Genomic DNA, 13,301 nt, shown 5'->3' on the forward strand with positions numbered 1-13,301 from the left:
ACTGCATAAAGGAAAAATTAATGTTGCATTAAAATATGATGCTGATTAAAATCTATTGTGTAGCTTTCCCAAAGAAAAAAAAAACCCAAACTTGAAAAAAGTCAATATAAACTGATTTTGATAATGGAAGAAAGTGAACAACGAGGCTTCAAACCGGCATATACTTTTACAGAAAAAGTACATAATAGATTGTTAGAGAGCTGGGCTGAACTTACAGTGTATCTGTACAAATGCACAAAAGTAAGATTGTGTGGGCAGCCCATGTTTGGCTTGCATGGTCACCCCTGCATCTTCACAGATCTCACAGTGCTTCAAACTGCATGTTCTTTGTATTTCTCACAGAGTTTAAGCAGTAACATGCATTTCCCAGCATAAGTACTTCAGTATGTATGCACACAAATACAGCTTTACATGCTGAAGCCAACATTGGGTGAGGCTGGGGATTAGTACACGTTAGCCTAAGTTTTTTTACATTATCTCTTTCAGCTTTCAAACCACAGCCTTTTCTGTTGGTAAATTTGTCTGTTACTCCAAACCCAAATTCAAGGAATGCGGCATTTTGCGTATAATAGCCTGTTACATATAGCAACACAGCCTGCTTGTTTCTCTCATGGTCATCCCGTACCAAGAAGACTCGTTCTTTCTCTTCTCAGTGTCTGCTCACTCTTGAGGTTTCACCCTGAATGACCTGGATTCTGCTGCTGCGATTCTTGTTTCCAGACACCCATTGCTTTCACAGTCTTCTAGAAACTGCTCCCTCAGTACAGAGCAGCAACAATAATGCTCTTATATGGCTCAGCCATTTGTCACTCATAAGTCAATGGAAAATACTGCAGTCCTCTTGCCAAGCAATGATGTAGTGGCCTTCTGCACTTCTTACTGGGAAACCCAAGTTCAAAGTTCATCTTGATCGTTTTCATATTGTCAGCTATTTGCTTTGTTCTGGAAATATACATAATCAGTGAGCAGTGAGGCACAGAGAGGGAGATGGGGTTTATGCCACTATCCACAGTTTTTTTCATTGTCTCTGTTTAGTCCCTAAAGTGTTTCCACACAAGCAGCACAGTCACTAATTTCTTCCGGATGCTTCTCTTTCTGCAATTCCCTTCATGCAAAAATTTTAACTGCAAGGAACTGTGCATGTATACAAGAGGAATAAGCTAGTGAATAGTTAAGTACAACAGAGTAAAACCACTTCACACCAAGTATAGATTTGTAACTTAGAGAAGGTGGTGCCAGTTTTATAGGTAGGGATTTGACTACATCTACAGTGGTTTGATTCTTAAAACACGTTTATTGGTTGTATTAGGCTGAACATAGTGGCAGCTGCTGTGTAAAAGCCATACTAGCCTGAGTTGCATACTCCCCCAGCTGGAGAAATCCTTTCCAGGGCTCCGGGAGCCCCAGGCACTACAGATGAGTTTGAGGTACTACTCCAAAAGCAGATCATAGAAACTGAGAGGGAGACATGAAGGCAGGATTCTCTGCTGCTTTACGTAAAGAAGGTCTTGTCAGATCTTAGGTAGTAGGCTCAGATACAGATTCATCACTTACCAAGGCTGAAATGGGTTATAGTTTTGACTTTATGTTTAAAACTATCTTAATGACCTTTTTATTTATTTCCAAAGATGAATCAAATTCACTTTTGTCAGTGCTGGTTTTTTCTGTGTACCACCCTTTCTTGCCTTTACAGCTTCTCAATTTGCTGTTAGTCTCAAAACCAAAAGCTAGTACTTTTTCAGTGCCTATCCCAGGATGTTTTCCTCCTTTTAGACATCTGCAAAATATCTCCATGACTCATGAGTTACTAAGATCAACAAAAGATGAGTGATGCAGGTATGAAATGAGTGAGTAGTGCCTAGGATACGTAAGGCCTAAGGTCAGATAAAATATTTCCAGTGAAGATATGAAAATTAATACTGTTGTACTGTTGCATCCCACTTAGGATGACATAGGGAATTATGATCACTCATGTTCAAGAAGGATTAATTTGGACTTAAACATATCAGAAGTCTCTGGAGAACAGAGAGCTTGTCTGAGACACATAGGTTAGAAGGGTTTGATATGTTTAACCTAGGAAAATAAGAGGTGAGATAGTTCTAAGCATATCAGAGATGTCAATGGATGGAATTGTCACATAAGGAAAAGAACATAAGCAAAATACAAACCAGTATGGGCCAGAAAACTGTAAGAAGGTTTGTAATTATTAGGTGTGGAAACAGCCTTCTGTTAGGAGAGAAAAGGAAGAAAATTTAATTGATTTAAAAGTAGAGCTTGAAAGATATACGAAAGTAATTCCATGACAAACTTGCCTGCAAAAGGCAGGAGGAGTGGATTTGATGATCTGTGCAACCCTGTCCTATTTTCTTAAGATGACTGTAATCAAAGGATAAAGCAAATAGAGGTTTAAAAGATAGAAAGAATAATCAGATACAGCACTTAGGATGAGTTGAAATGTAGGAATCATAACAGTCAAAGTATTAACCCATTTTAGGGGCAAGGTGAAAGATAGTTCATGATTAGGACCCAAGTCAGAAGGAACCAGAGTTATCCTTGTGCCAGCATTGTGTTCATCTACAGGAGGTACTAGGGAAGGGGCTGGCAAATGACAAGATAAAGAAAAACAAGGGATAAAGAAATGAGATATGTGACTAGGAATCAATATCAAAGCAAGAAACAGAATTCAAGATCAAAGTAGACAAAGGAGACAAAATAAAAGGAAGAATCTATCACTGATAGAAAGTCACTCTTGTGAGACCCTCTGTTGCTGGGGTCACTGAGTCAGTTTAAAGGCTGATATGTTAACAGATGCAAATAACATCAACTCAGGAAGTATTCTTGTGAAATTAAAGAAGCAAACAAAAGAAAAATAATTGAAAGAATAGGGAGAGATAGGATAGACCTGGGCCTAGGTAGTAGAAAGAGAGTATATACAATAATTTGACAGGAGCAGCTGTGAAGAGAAGGCAACAATAGCAGTTACTGCATCCTGAAGAGGACAGAGTCAAGAGCAGAGCTGTCACAGTTTGATGAACCACGAATGACATCAGGATTGGAGCTCATTTCAGAATGGAGCTCATTTGGTTTCAAACCCTCTGTTTTGCCTTGCTCACCACCCTGGAACTAGTCAGACTATGAATCTCATGCACCCAAACCACATACTGGCATTATTTTTTATTAACTCTCGGTAAGCTAAGTGCTCATCTGTTAATACCTTGCTACTGGTACTTATGCATAAAGAATAGGTAGGAGTTGTGGTCTTGCCTGATATTGGATTCTGTGTACCATTTGTAAGCATCACTCATTTCCTGTCTTGGCTTCTAATAACTTCCTTTTAAGCCATTATCCTTTCTGACTATGTTGCTATTTTAAGTGACTCTTGTTTTAACTTTGGTCGTGTGAGAAACAAACAATTTGGAGAGTAATGGCAGTGATATTAAGTTAGCTTTATGTTTAGCTAAGAGTATGAAGCAGAAAGCAAATAGAGTTGTTCCGCCAATAATTAATTTTTACAGCCAAAGCCTTTATATACTCTCTATAAATAATGTACCTTTTGCAAAGCATTTCGTGGCTCTATTTTCAGGGAATCAGATAGCTGCCAGAAAAGACTTACTGATTTTAATAGCTACTCATTACAAAAAAAAAGCTAGAACTTATTCTGAAATGACACCTAATCCTTTCAGTTTGAGAATGCATTTAAAAATAGTCTCCATCATTCGTTTGTTTAGCAGGTCTGTTGCATATGAGAAACTGCCAAAATTGTTAGAACCAATTAATAAGAAGAGTTAACATCTACTAATTTTGTCCTGAAGTATAACTTTGCCGCTCACGGAATGGAGATGAGGATTGTTTGGCTGAATCATCAGTGTGGGTTTTATGTTTCCCTGCCAGCTGTTAATGAATTGTAAAAAATAAAAATTAAATAATAATAAGCCATAAGATTAAACCAATTCTGTAGAATTATATTAACTTGCCTTCCTAAAAATGTATGTTACTGCAAAACATGCAGACAGGGAGAGAAACAGATGGATGATATCTGACAAATAAAATTTCTAGATACTGTCCCATCTGTTGCCTTCTACACATTTCAGCTATAGGCTTTTTAGCATTATAGAGTTGCTTAGGTGATATTTGTCTTTGCAATGACGTCACACCCAAAGACTAGTGAAAGCAGGTTGTTGCACTAATTTCAGAGAAAGGATCAGCTCACTAGATTGTTACCAATTTATATCCTTAAAAAAATGCCTTGCTCACCACGCAATTAAATTTCCTTCCTTTATAATGGAAATATTTTATTTTCAATAAATTGTTTGATAAACCCTTTGGTTTGCTTTTGAATTTGTTTTCCAGAAATAGTAAGACCAGCAAAATTGGAGAAAAAAAATCAAAATGTGCAGAAAATATTGCTTCACAAAGATAGTAAAAGACATGTACTTACAAGTACATTGGAGACATTAGGTCATTGTCAGTTAAAATGTGAGATATTCCTGATGATCTCCCATAGATTTGAAGGCCATATTATTTTATCTGGTTAAACCTAAATTTTTAGCTCATCTGCTTAAGTTTTATTATGTTTTCTTCACTCCCTGATACATTTATAAACAAAGTTTCTTTTTCCTCTCTGAGCCTCTCAATGACTTCATTTCTGAAAGAAAAATGTGTTATGAATAGTGCTACATTATACATAAGCAGAATTCATTAACTAGAAAGAATCATGGCTCTAAGGAAGACAACTGTACAGACTATCCAAAAGGCAACATAGCCTGGACTCCTCCCACTGACTTCAAGGAATCAAAAGGGGCGTTAGTTGAGCTAAGCATTTAGAGGGATGTCTTTCATCACCTGAGTATTCATGGAGACAACGGAAATGAGCATGAAGTGTTAGAATCAGTGAAATCAGTTACACAGTTAAAGTTACACACATGATTACACCTCGGTGAGCTGCCTGTACTGTGGTTTCATATGCTAAGGAAAAATCTTTGGCATTTTTCTGTATAAAGGCTTTTAGAACTCTGTATCATAGTGTAATTGAAGCTGATGACAAGAGGGAGGAAGGAAGGCAGGGAGGAAGGCAGGGAGGAAGGCAGGGAGGAAGGCAGGAAGGCAGGAAGGCAGGAAGGAAAGAAGGAAGGGGCTCTTGAATCCTCTAAACTACTATTGAGTTTTTCTCAGCTGATTTACTCCCAAACATAAAGCACCAAGCAAGAGATCTTTAAAGAGTTCTTCCATGCAGCTGCTCTGCAAAGTGAGAGATACTAAGTGTATTCTTACATAATTTGATGCAAAGTCAAATACTTTGTTCATTAGAAAAACCTGGAGACTATTGTAAAAGAGTAGTGAAGATCACATGTTTTGTCAAATTACATATTTGTGTACAGAACCAAAAGTGAACTGATTCCTTTAAACTGTAGCATAATTTTCCATTCAATAAAGAAGCCTAGCGATCTTGTCCACAGCCTTAAAACTGGGATTTTAGAAGTAGTTGCAGAGTAGATTTTTTTGATTCACTTGAGTTTTAGTCCCTATTTCGAGAGTAAAATGTGAAAATCTACAAACTGGAAATACACAAAAGGAAGAATTTTGAATGCTGTGCCCTCTTTAAAAGAATAGCATATCATGTACTCTTTAGCAAATGCCTTTGTGTACATGTACAAAACCATCTGTCAAATGGTCAGTTTCTATACTGATAGAATACTTTCCTTTTCAACAATCTTAAAATGTAAAATTAAGGGATGTTTCTATTGTATATGTACCTCTTCAAAGAAAAATTGCAACTTGCTGTCATCAGTAAATTATTTATTTTACAATATTATAATATTTTTAAAATAAAATTTAAAATGTCCAGATCAAACAAGCATCTTTAATTTAAATAAATATCCAATTACCCAATCTCTATTGATAGGTGCACTCCTTCACTGTTGGCTGGTTGATTATTTTAGTCAAATAAAATTAGTCTATGGCATGAACTCTAAATGCTTTCATTATTGGTACACCTGCCCATCTGTTTATCCTGCAGAACTGTGCACAGGGCACAAAAGTATATTCTACCCTTTCTAGACATCCAAAATAATACCCTTTCTGCATAGAACAAATAAAACACAGGAAGAAACAGACACACATAAAGTAATTCTGTTAATGAAACAGTTGATCTTGTTCTATCTTTATAGGCAAGAAACTGAATGTCTTGCAGATCATCTCTCATCAAGCTTTGGCTTGACAGCTTGACTAAGATAAACAAGATACATTCCCAGGTTTATTTTATATGAGTCTGGTGACTGGATGTTCAGAAGAGCAGAAGGCTCTTCATTCTGTTTTCTCTCCTCAGTCCAAGGTTGTAGGCTTCTAGAGCTTGTTCCAAAATCTGCTTCTTCATGAAAGAAATGAGAAAAAAAAAATAGAAGAAATGCATTGTGAGCTTCATCTAGACAATGGAGTTCTATATGTTTTATATCAGACGTGGGTTTTGTTGTCTTTTCAGGTTATTATCCCAAAGATGTTGAGATAGCGTTATTTGCTTTCTTCACCATATGCAGCTGGCTTGTGGAGAGTTCATTTGTCATGCATTTGTTTCACTTCTAGGCAGTATCGGTTTATGGTTAAACATAGTAAGGAATGGCTTGGCACATACCAGAGCAACCCAATAAAATATGATTATATGCACTGGGCTAGTGCAGGTACTTTTTACTTCTACTTGCTATCATTTATTGACATTTTTTTGATATAATATACTTTCCTTTAGTAAGATTTTTTTCTTCACCTTCTACAGCATTCTCACTGGCAACCTGAAGGCATATGTTCTAGATGAATTAGCTGTTAGACAGGCTGAGAATTGGCTGGACTACCAGGCTCAAAATGTCGTAATCAATGGCTTGACATCCAAATGGCATCTGGTAGCAGAATAACCAAAGGGTTGTAACTGGGGCACGTAGTGCTTAATTCATTCATCAAAACAGATTTGCAGATGGCACGAGACTAGTTGAAATGTCTGACACAACAGGTGGTAGAGCTTCAGTTTAGAGAGAGTTGGAGAAACTCAAGGACTAACAAAAGTCAGACAGAGCCATGGCTGACCTGATATAACGTTGGCAAAAGAGCTGCATCAGGCAGGAGGATGAACTAATGGACCTCTGAACATCTAATCCAGCCAACATTCCTGTCTGTGATTTTTATGTCATTTGTATGGCATGCTTGTGGTTGTTCAAAGAATATGTTTCTTTCCTTTATAAATAGTGAACAATCTTGTAAGAAAATAGGGAGACTCTCATAAATTGAAAGAGGTAGAGAAAACACTTTTCCTCAACAAATTATAGTTAATGTATTGCAAACCATTCCCTTTATAACCAGTTTTCTAACTTGTATTTTACATCTTCTTATCCAATTACTGCATGTAGAAGAGTCTTGTTTTTACAAATGGATAATGAAGTATTTGACATAAACTGTTTGCTGCGTTTGGAATATTGGACTTAATAAAATCTTAACATGTGTGTGAAATTAATATTAAAACCATGCATTATGCTTTAATAACATAAAATATAACACTAAAGTAACAATATTAAATGTGTACATATCAATATGCTTCTAACAGTTGCTATATATGGTTTTAATTTTCTGCTGATGTGTATACCCCCACTTGCTGCATGTTAAATACTACTTTTTAATGAGTCACATCTTTTAATGTATGTAAATTAATGATATTTATCTCTCATAAACACTATCCATACTATTAAAAGTTTTAGTAACATCTTTGGTGCAAAATTTACCTGAGTGGAATTGGAAAAAAATTGAAGTTGTTTGAAAATTACCTGTAATTCCAGACTTTAGGAACCTGATAAATTAGTACAAGCAACTGTCTCCCAGCTCCATATTTTTATTTTCTTCTACTATAAACTTAATAAGATTGATACATACAGAATGCAACAACACTGCCAAATCAGTTCAGCTTCGTAATCTCTGGGTTAACATAAAATGCGTTCAAGCTCCAAAATGGACTAAATCAGTTAATTACCAGGACATTTGGGAACTACTAGCATGCATTCTCCCCCATCCTGAAGATGTGGCTGCCTGGGGCCAGCTCATTTGGTGAAGGCCTTGAGGAAAGCTATGAGAAGCCTTTTTGGGCAGCCTTCCACCACTTCTCCTGGGAGCAGGGCTTAAGCTCAGGCTGTCATCCTGGCTCTGTGTCTGAGTCATGCTGCAGGTACGGCTGCACATACCTCCCTCATTCCAATCCTGACCTGCAGACTTGGCTCTCTGGCCTGGTCCCAGACCTGTCTTGGCACTACAGTCTTGTTTGGTAATCATGGGACTACATCCAATCATGGCTACAGTCACAAGATCTGATCTACTTTCCTTGTTCAGGTACTTGGTTCTTGCCAGTAAAGCTGCTGTCCCTTGATGTTGTCTTCATTTTCAGGTTTGCCTCTCCTTGTGGAGCAACCCCTTTCATGCTGCTCCTTTACACTGATAGGGTAGCATGCACAAGAGTTCAAATTCTGCAAACATTAGGAAAGTGACTTGGGTAGGCTCAGCCCACCACAGTTCTCTAAGGATGTCCCAGAAAGATGTGTATCCCCAAATTAGGGATTAGGAGTAGGCCACAACCGCATTCCATGGATGGAAGGTCCATATTGTTGAGGTGCAGAAGACAGTGAGGCAGACCTTGAATCGCAGTGCCCTCCTGCCCTTATGTCCTGCTGGAATGGATGTGGATCTTCAGCCCAAAGGATATCAATCGTAAGCAACGTAGAAACAAAACCATTTACATTACTCAGTATAGAGAGTGTTTTCCAGCATGATGACTGAAGCCAATACAAAATATAACATTAATGAGAGAAAAGCGTTACCTTTTAGACATTATGAACAAAGAGGGATAAGCCAGAAGTGGGGAAAAACAGAAAAACACACTGAATTTTGGCAAAGCAGATTTTCAACAGCTAAGATCTTTGAAGGATTTTTAAATATATGTATTTATGGCCACACTAATTTATTGCAGAATATATTGTATGCATTTGCCAAATACTGTCAATAGCCAGTGCTCTGCTCATCTAGTGCAGCTTTAGCCCTTAGCAAGAGCTGTTCAGGCAGCCTAAGCATTGTTGGAAGTCGCAAAATATTTTTTTTCTTAGAAGGTCCACTTCCTGTAGGTAAGTGATTTCCTGTGGATATCAGCTTTACCTTATAACAAAATGTTAATTTGCAGGTACATTGATTGCAGAGGAAAACTGCATCTAAGTACTTGATCTAAAAGAATAATAACAACTTTTTTAAAAAAGTAAAATAAACGACACATGTTAAAAAATACATTGGGTTCTTACTAATTTTGAATTTGATTGTGAATGTTAGGTGCTTATAATTGTCAATACAAAGTTGAGACTTTTTGTAAATCAAAATGTCTTTGGGTTAGAATTTGAGGACTGGGATTGGATTTGAAGGATGAAGAAAAAACATCCTTCAAGCAGGCAAATGTTCCTGTTGAAAAACTTTGTTCTCACCCATGCTTAAACAAAAAAATTAAGTAGGATCAGAAGTTTACTGGGGAGACATTCAACTTAACTTCTTTCTCCCATGTACAGTAGCCAGGAGAGCTTCTCCCAGCTCACACAGCACCATCACCAGCATCTGACCCAAGGTGACATGCCTGCATCATGTCAGAGGTAGCCTTGAGCACAGCTAGCCCACTGTCAAGGAAGGTGTGTGGCAGGCTGCACTCAGAGCCGTGACAAGGACTGAGAAAAGGTATTGCCTTTGTCTGTGGGGTAAGTGCAGACTAACTGTGTGTCAGTACAATTAACTAGTTTCAGGGTTTTCTTTAGTGTGGTTTGACATTGAGATATTTGGGAGGCTTTGTGTTTAGGGCTGTTACACTACAGAATAAAGGCTCTTGATCTGTAATCAAGTGTCACAGTAGAAGTCACAGAGGTTTTGCAAAGGATAGCAAAAAAAACCTTTTTTATTAATTCCAACTGTTACTATCAATAAAGGAAATAAGAGATCTAAGAAAAATATATGTAAGTGTCTACCCACAGATATAATAGAATTACAAAATAAGACTAATGCTGGTATGTCACCTGAAATCATCAGGCCTTTTTCATTTTATAATCATGGGATCCAGTAGTCTGTATCATTGATAAAACAGATAAAAACAAATCAGAATGAAATTAGATCTGTCAAAAATAAAGGAAATTTGGCTTTGTTTTATGCCTGTGTTATATGTGAACATGATTCTGAAAAACTGATTCTCTTAGTAGGATCAGTGTGAACAATGCTGAAGGTTATAATCAGTATGAGCAAAACAATTTCTTTTTTGTCTTACCTCATAGAAGAAAAAATAAAAAAAAAGTGTTTTAGAAAGTACACATATGGAAGTTTAGGCTTCTGAGTAGCAAGCAAGGATTACTTTGGGAAGATGTGTAAGCATTTATATCTGAAAAGCAAATGGAATTCAATTATTTTGACAAACCATTGTGGTTTTCAAGATTCATTGGTCATGAAGAAAAATTAATATGCTTAATAAGTGATCATTCTTGTTCCAGCCTAGTAGTTCCAAACTTTAAAGTGCTCTTTTCTTAATTCTAGTTAACATTTTAAGCATGGAATTATATAATTTTCAATATATCATTTGAGCTATAGTGATTTATTTAGGAAATGTGTTGCAGTCCTGGCCTAAGCAAAAACTGTTTCATCTTTTCTGCTACCAGGCATTCTTCTTCTTTTAACGTCATCTGTGTTTTCAAACAATTTGAGTTCCCTCATTTTTTGAATGCATTTCGCCTCAGTTTCTGTCTCTGGGAGCTCCTAGCTCACCTTCCATTGTGGCACAGCCTACTGTTGGTGCTTCCTGATAGTTCTTAATGGAAGGTTGATATATTTTACAACTAGGTTGTGGCACTTGAACAGCTGCAACAGAGACATTCATATCTACATTTACAGTGTTCTCCTGGATCTGTTCCAATGGCTGTCCTAACAATAATATTTCTGGGGACTCACAACTTCATTCATATCCATACTTTAAATTTCTGGGGCATCTCTGAATATCATACCTGATGTGACTTCACAGTCCTGGTTGAGAGGAGCTCAATCATTAATGTTTACTGATAATACCATTTCAACTTCCAAATTCTGGGATAATTGACTAATTTCAACATATTCAAGTCCCTCTTCCAGGACTTAACACTAGGTCTGGTTATTTCTGGTCCCCCATTTGAAATTTAAGACAACATTATCATGTTCCAATGGGGAAACATGCCCAGCTGTTCTCGGTTTTAGGCAGATACACATTCCTTCCAACATCCATGGAAAAGAATCCATGACTAGTGTCAGTAACTGAAACAAGAGGCAGCTGCTTACTATACTTTAGGATCTCTCAGTAACATCCCATCAGCATCAGACACATCATCCATCTTTATACACCCCAGGATTTTTGCGATGCCAAACAGACACCCTGCTATATTGATATGCATTGCATGATAGTTCCTACCTTCATTGCCAGCATTGATACTTATTTGCCATTGCTGAATGTTTAAAGTGTTAAGGTCCACCAGGGCTGTAAGTGATATTGACTTGATGACATGTGCCCTTCACAACCTACAGAAAGCGAATGAAGAATCTTTCTCAATCACATAGTTCCAGTAAGAATGAGTATTTCCCAGACCTTTGCCCACCTAGTACTGTATTAATAGCCTTGTGAATCTGGTTCCATGAGGAAAATATTATCCATAACCTCATCTGTACTTACAATGATTCCACTTGCCCTAACTTACTCTGGAGTCCTCCTCTTTCCATCTTTTCCATATCCCTGCCCCTATCCTTTATCCCTTTCTCTTCCTGAAGACACTAGATTTCTTTCTTTCTTCTCCTTATAACAGGCAGCAGATTGACTGAGCTGGCTACAGTAAGGAAAGAACACTTGTATCCCAAATGATAACTTTCTGCTTTACTGTCCCTTGTAAAATAAGTTTCACAGCACCAAGTCCAAAGTCCCTCTCACATCTGTATGTAGCATCCTGCTGTTGTACATGCCCAGTCTTTTTAGAGAAGCCCAGGTCCCGTGAGAGTTGAATGAAAAACGTCATTCTATTCAGTGTCTAACATAAGGCATAGTGGGTGGCTGCCCACACACGCTGCAAGTGCCGAAAGCTGTTTGCAGGGTGCTACCCACACATTTCCCAGTCTTCCCTTGCTCTCCTGCTGCTTTCCTGAACCTGGAGCCTAGAGTCTGGACATATTACCCCACCTTTTATTCTTTTATCATTTTATCTGAGGTCTCTACTTCTAGGCTAAAAACTGCTGGAGTGCATAGAGGTTTCCATCACTCACTAGAAAGCCATGAAAGACTTGTCTCCTGTTATAGGGTCCACAAGGAGAAGGGACAAACAGAGAGATAGGCTTTAAGGCATCAGTGCATGAAGAACAGGCTTATGTCCCCTTTCTCTCTACAAGTATTCTGTTTCATTTTATAACACCTCTCTACATGAGCAGACCAGTTGCTAGTGTTAGAATCCCTTCCTTTTCTAAAACTTGTCTCTTGAGAAGAACAAGTTATTTTCCATTTCTGTCTAATCACACAATTTGGAGGAAGGGACAGCCACCCAAGATGCAGCAGTGGTGCGTCACTCTCTCTTGGAGGCCCACTGATGGAATGGAAACATTTACCTACTTGAAAACCCAGTTTCAGGCTGGTGGCATTTGTCATTAATGGATATTGGCAGAGCATCAATGCTGGAGAGATTTCTGGCTGTCAAATGGCAGCCTGGCTTTGGTAGTGAATTACTTCTGGTAACTGAAAGCATAGAATGACCTGAGGAACTAGCTCCTTGCTTCTCTATATTTTCTTTTGAGCATTTTATGGCATGGCCTGACATTCTTGCACAATGTGCCAAGAAATAAGCACGTGAGGAGTGGAGGGAAGGAAGATCTCCTTCTCATGGGCTTGTCAGAGAAAGGGAAGGGTTGAAGAAATACAGGTTTCCAAGGCAGAAGATGGCTCCATTGAGGCCTATGAAAAACATCAGAAACATCTCCCATGTCTAAACAGGTGATTCATCTCTATGCAGGACAATGTTAGGTGTCTAATAGCCTAGACCATGCTTATGGCCTGGTATTTTAGGCAATAACCAGCAGTGAGGTGTTTCTTCTCTGGGATAGAAAAGTAGCCCTACATCAGCCTGCATAGAGCCAGCTCATACTCATTTCTTCAGGAAAAAAGAAAACCATCTTATTTTGTGAAATAAGAAAATCTCAGTGGGACAAGAATGAGTAATCAGAACCTGTTAATATAAGAATATTAATTTGTCACTAACTTC

This window comes from Streptopelia decaocto (assembly GCF_964273445.1).
Source record: "Streptopelia decaocto genome assembly, chromosome: 3".
NCBI lineage: Eukaryota > Metazoa > Chordata > Aves > Columbiformes > Columbidae > Streptopelia > Streptopelia decaocto.